The sequence below is a fragment of the Dendrobates tinctorius genome, unplaced genomic scaffold (genome assembly GCF_039654945.1).
Source record: "Dendrobates tinctorius isolate UK_male_01 unplaced genomic scaffold, ASM3965494v1 ptg000084l, whole genome shotgun sequence".
Classification (NCBI taxonomy): domain Eukaryota; kingdom Metazoa; phylum Chordata; class Amphibia; order Anura; family Dendrobatidae; genus Dendrobates; species Dendrobates tinctorius.
Window position 1 is genome coordinate 44,599,166 of NW_027361752.1, and position 6,189 is coordinate 44,605,354.

Here is a 6,189-nt window from a genome sequence, read left to right on the forward strand (position 1 = left end):
ACTCTAATGTGGAGCTGAAGAAACCACCGAAGATGGGAGATGGGGTGGTGTTAATGTGTGGGGATGGGGGTTAATGAGTGGGGGGGGATTAATGAGTGGGGATGGGGTTAATGTGTAGTGGGGTTAATGAGTGGGGATGGGGTTAAAGAGTGGGGATGGGGTTAATGTGTAGTGGGGTTAATGAGTGGGGATGGGGGTTAATGTGTGGGGGGGTTAAAGAGTGGGGATGGGGGTTAATGTGTGTGGGGGGTTAAAGAGTGGGGATGGGGTTAATGTGTAGTGGGGTTAATGAGTGGGGGTGGGGTTAATGTGTAGTGGGGTTAATGAGTGGGGATGGGGGTTAAAGAGTGGGGATGGGGGTTAATGTGTGGGGGGGTTAAAGAGTGGGAAAGGGGTTAATGTGTAGTGGGGTTAATGAGTGGGGGTGGGGTTAATGTGTAGTGGGGTTAATGAGTGGGGATGGGGGTTAATGTGTGGGGGGGGTTAAAGAGTGGGGATGGGGGTTAATGTGTGGGGGTTAAAGAGGTTAAAGAGTGGGGATGGGTTAATGTGTAGTGGGGTTAATGAGTGGGGATGGGGTTAATGAGTGGGGGGGTTAAACAGTGGGGATGGGGTTAATGTGTAGTGGGGTTAATGAGTGGGGATGGGGGTTAATGTGTGGGGGTTAAAGAGTGGGGATGGGGGTTAATGTGTGGGGGGGTTAAAGAGTGGGGATGGGTTAATGTGTAGTGGGGTTAATGAGTGGGGATGGGGTTAATGAGTGGGGGGTTAAAGAGTGGGGATGGGGTTAATGTGTAGTGGGGTTAATGAGTGGGGATGGGGGTTAATGTGTGGGGGGTTAATGAGTGGGGATGGGGTTAATGTGTGGGGGGTTAATGTGTGGGGATGGGGGTTAATGAGTGGGGGGTTAATGAGTGGGGATGGGGTTAATGTGTAGTGGGGTTAATGAGTGGGGATGGGGGGTTACTGTGTGGGGGTTAAAGAGTGGGGATGGGGGTTAATGAGTGGGGATGGGGTTAATGTGTGGGGGGTTAATGAGTGGGGATGGGGGTTAATGTGTGGGGGGGTTAATGAGTGGGGATGGGGGTTAATGTGTGGGGGGTTAATGAGTGGGGATGGGGGTTAATGTGTGGCGGGTTATTGAGTGGGGGGGTTAATGAGTGGGCATGGGGTTAATGAGTGGAGATGGGGGTTAATGAGTGGGGATGGGGGTTAATGAGTGGGGATGGAATTAATGTGTGGAGGGTTAATGAGTGGTGATGGAATTAATGTGTGGGGGTTAATGAGTGGGGATGGGGGTTAATGTGTGGGGGGATTTGGAGTGGGGGTACATAATGTGTGGGGGGGATTTGGGAGTGGGGATGGGGGTTATTAAATGTGTGGGGGATTTGGAGTGGGGATGGGGTTAATGTGTGGGGGATTTGGAGTGGGGGGTTCATAATGTGTGGGGGGATTTGGGAGTGGGGATGGGGTTATTTAATGTGTGGGGGATTTGGAGTGGGGATGGGGGTTATTTAATGTGTGTGAGGGATTTGGAGTGTGGATGGGGGGGATTTAATGTGTGTGAGGGATTTGGAGTGGGGATGGGGGGATTTAATGTGTGTGGGGAGATTTGAGAACACAGAGTATGTATGAGGAAACAGTATGGGGGTTGGGTGCAGACAGTATGGGGAGCGAAAGGGTTAATGTGGACCCAGTATGGGGAGTCGGGGGTATGTGTGAGCAGACAGTATAGAGAGTGAGGGGTAAATATATGATGAGACAGTATGGTGAACAGAGGGATGTTAGAGGAGGGAGGGGAATAGTGTGAGGCGACAGTATATTGCAGATATTTGTATTTAGGGGCATTATAATGACACTTCTATCTTTAAGGGCATCGTGTGGAGAGTTGCTGCAGAAGACCGGAGAAGATGGAAGTCTGCAGAGGCCGCTGTGGATGAGAAAACTCATCATGGGGTCTGGACAAGAAGAAGAAAAAGAGAACGACTGCAGAGACGTCATCTATAAGGTACTTGGATGTAAATGTTATTTGTGCTACTGACTTATTCTCATGTTTTTATTTGTTAGGAACATTAAAGGGGTTGTTCAGGTTTGTGCTGAGTCTGCAGACATTCTATGTGACTGCAGACTTCTGAATTCTCACAGTGCTCATTGAACGCTGTCAGGATTCTCTTGTGCCGGTAATTTACATACATGCGGTCACATGCTGACTAGACAGGTGTGGCCTCACTCAATGAAAATGAACAGAGCGAGGCCGGGCACGTCTAGTCGGAATGTGGCCAGAAGTATATAAATCACATACTTGTGCTGACATGACTGTACATCGGCAAGGGAGAATCCTAAAAGTGTGCTGTGCATTCGTTGTGAGAATTAAGAAGCTGCAATGTCAGGATTCAGCTCTGCAGGTTCCAGTAGTCATCACATGGACACTTCACTCATATGCGATTTTCATACTTGACAACGAGCTTCTCTTCCTGCTTTTAGTTTTTTACTGAACATTGAGAGCATTAGGGAGAGCAGCTCGTGGGTACATGGCTAAGTGTGCAAGTCACATATGTACTTGGTGTGGGGGGGGGCGCCGAACCAGATTCTTGCCCTGGGTGCCAGGAAGCCTAGATACGCCTCTGCTTGGTCCATCAAGATCTCCTTTGGAAGCCATGTCCTAGAAAAAATATGGACAAGCTCTCGGGGTTTACACTTGGCGGTTGAGTTCCTCAGTGATACCACCTCTATGTAACGGGTCATATAGTCCATGACCGGCCACCATGATGTATTGATGTTTCCATGCAGACTTAACTAGGGGACCTACTAGGTCTATTGAAATTCACTCAAATGGGACTGATATAACAGGTAACAGGACTTCAGAAGTGGGAAGAGGGAGAGGTTACTTTGCAGGTGGGGCAGGACCTACAGTAATTTAGGATCTCCCGGTAGCATCTCAGCCAATAATACCTCCCCATTATAATCTCCTGAGTTTTTACTACACCCAGATGTTCCCCCCAAAACATGTGACTGTGCCATGTCTAGAACTCTGCCGATGGGGACCTTGGACCAACAGCTGCTCCACAATTTCCCCTCCCCTCAGTTTAGTCACCCAATACAACAACTCCTCATTGAGCACAAAGTGTGGGAACCTGGCCATCTGCCCCCCAGCTCTTGAGCAACCCCCGTACAGACAGTAACATTATCACATACCTCCTTTAAGGTAAGGTCCCTAATTTGAGCAGTCTTAAAGTTCATTGGGCTTAACCGACATAGATACTCCAAGGCGTGCCAAGATTTCAGTAAGTTGGCATATTCTTTGGCATCCTGCCTTTTGGTGTTTACCTGTCAAATATGGCGCCAGCACCTCTGCTCACTGCTCTGGCGGAAGTCTCTATCAGCCACTCTCTCTAAAACCGTGAAAAAGGCTTCCACTTCATCTCCGGGGACATCATCTGCATGGCCGTTTTACCGTCTAAGTCGTCACCTGGACTTGGGGAAGGAGTTGCCGGGCTCCCATGAAATGCCTTTGCGGGGAACTCTATTTCCTGCTACTGTTGTCGGTGATCGTCTTGTTACTGCTGCCAGTGATGGAGCTGATGCTGCCGAATCTGTTGTATTAGCATCTGACTTGTCTCCTGCTTGGCTTTCATAAGGTGCTTAATCATTAGTCAGGTCTTCCAAGCTGTCTGACTGGCTCACTGCCAACTTCAGCCAAGTCATGCAGGTTATCTGTAGCAGCTACATGTGTTCCTGGAACGTTGCCTGCATTCCAAACACCAACTATGGTAAGTCCTCACTCAGCTGCTCACAGAGGTAGACACAGGTACACTTCTTCTTCTGGTTTATTTAAATCATGGCATAAACCAGTGCAAAGTTCAACAAAATAAACGTCCTTTTTGGCAAAACCAGGAAACAAAAAGATAACGTATAGCACAATTCTTTGTACCCTGAGCGGGTGGATTCCTGCAGGCCAATCAACAGAGTCCTGTAGTGAATCCTGCATTGAGCAGGGGGGTTGGACATGATGACCCTGGAGGTACCTTCCAACTCTAATATATTATAAGTCCAGCACGGTTGCGCATAAACACTTCTCTGGAGCTCGCTTGCCTCCAGCCCACAAACAGTGAAAAAATCTCAGTGGCAGGACATTTAACTTGCCGACCCACTCCCTTGGGCTGGAGATATGCTGAGTGTCCAGCCCATCTCTTAGGCCAGGTTCACACTTGTGTTTGGCTGGTCTGCATACTTCTTCCCTTAAGCTCCGCCTACTTCCGCATGCGTCCTGCATACCTATCTTTAACATTGGGTACGCAGGGACATGCGTTGTATGCGGATGCCTCGTCATGCGTTGTTTTGACGTGCCCGCCGAACTCACAAAAAGCAACATGTTGGGTTCGGTGGGCACGTCAAAATGACGCATGCGTACGCAGCCGCATACAACGCATGTCCCTGCGTACCCAATGTTAAAGATAGGTACGCAGGACGCATGCGTAAGTAGGCGGAGCTAAAGGGAAGAAGTACGCAGACCAGCCAAACGCAAGTGTGAACCCGGTCTTACAACCACGCACACAAAAAAAACCAACCCATTCATGGCCGATTAATCCCTCTCAGCTCATAACATGCTGGAGAGAAACTTCTGGGTTTTCATATCACAGAAGATGGCAATCTTTGTGATATATATCTTCTCTCACATACACTGCCAGTGACACTGTCACAGTTCGTACTCCTTCCCCTTGTGGAGACTACTACGCAGACAACCCCGGGTGAGGGTGATACACTGCGGTAATACTTTATTGGATCACTAACAGCCAACAACATCTATTACAGTCCCAGCAAGTAGATAAGATGGTGCAAACAATAGTCTCACCCTTCCGGTGGCTCACCAGGGATTAGAACCTATGTGACTTTGGGGCATCCAGGGACAAATACCCCAACCAGTAGCACCCCAAGAGAGAAGGTAGCGACAAGCTTAGGAAGCTGTCCAAGTTCAGTGAGATGTGGCCAGGTGACCCGAGTCTCCCACCCTGGGTTCTTTAAAAATCTTTTTGTGTTCACTGATGGGCAATGGAGCAGATCTGTAATCCACCAGTTGGTGCCATGGTTCCATGGCTACTGTCCTGTAGAGTCTCACTGGAGAGGGAGAGAGGTCCCTTTTATACCCACAGCTGTCATTCAAGGCATTATCCCACAGAACTGGGGAAAGGTTTGGGGAGGAATACCTGTTTGTTCTATTAACCTGCATATTTGTCCTCTAATAGACTCCAGAGGCTGATACACTATGTAATCAGCAGACAGTCTACAAATTAACAAACATTGATTGCTCAATTAACCTGCCTTTTTGTCCTCCAAGGTCTGTAGACTAGTAAACCACAGGGGCTGATAATTTGTGGAATGCCTGCTGATTAACATACATGAGTCAACGTACAGGCTCATGTGAAGAATAGCTCATGTCCTTTGACCTAATGAACAATATGTCTGGCATAATTAAGAATAAACTCTGTGTCGTCACACGTGGACATAAAAACGTTATCTGTTTTGAATCTACGAATAAGAGTCAGCCAGACTCGAAACGTGTCAGATATTTTGCCCATGCTACAATTTTAATGACGTGGCAAAGAATATTTGCTTTTAATTCACTTTATTAGATTGAAAAACTTTTTTTCAGGACTGCGAAGAATTGAATCTCTATAGTGTCTGCCTATTGTGAGTAAAAATTGCAAAATTTAATTAGATAATGCCAATGAAAGTAAAAAAAATTATTTCATAGACATATTTAACATAAAAAGTTGATTGAAAATATAACTATTTTGAAACATTTTTTTTTAAAGAGGGTAATTCCATCTTATAAAGTAATGGTCAATCATTAGCATATGCCACCATGTAGTGATCTCTGTGTGTCTGGCCTATAGAGTCTGCACTGATTTTGAGAATTCAAGGCCTGCAGCATTGACTCAGTGCTGCAAACCTTTACAGCTTTTCCCTATACATGAGCTCCGGACTATCTAGCTCTGCCGGGAGCTGCAGCTGACCATTTCGTCTCGAACAGGCTCTTCTGCAGTTCCATGTACAGTCAGGGTGGCTGGGAGCTCAGGAGCAGAAAAAAAGGAAGTAACACAGCTACACTAGAGCTTTGTGCTCTTCATTCTCAGGATTACAGCGGGTGTAAAAGGTCGGATTTCTAACGATCATAGGGATAGCAAATCC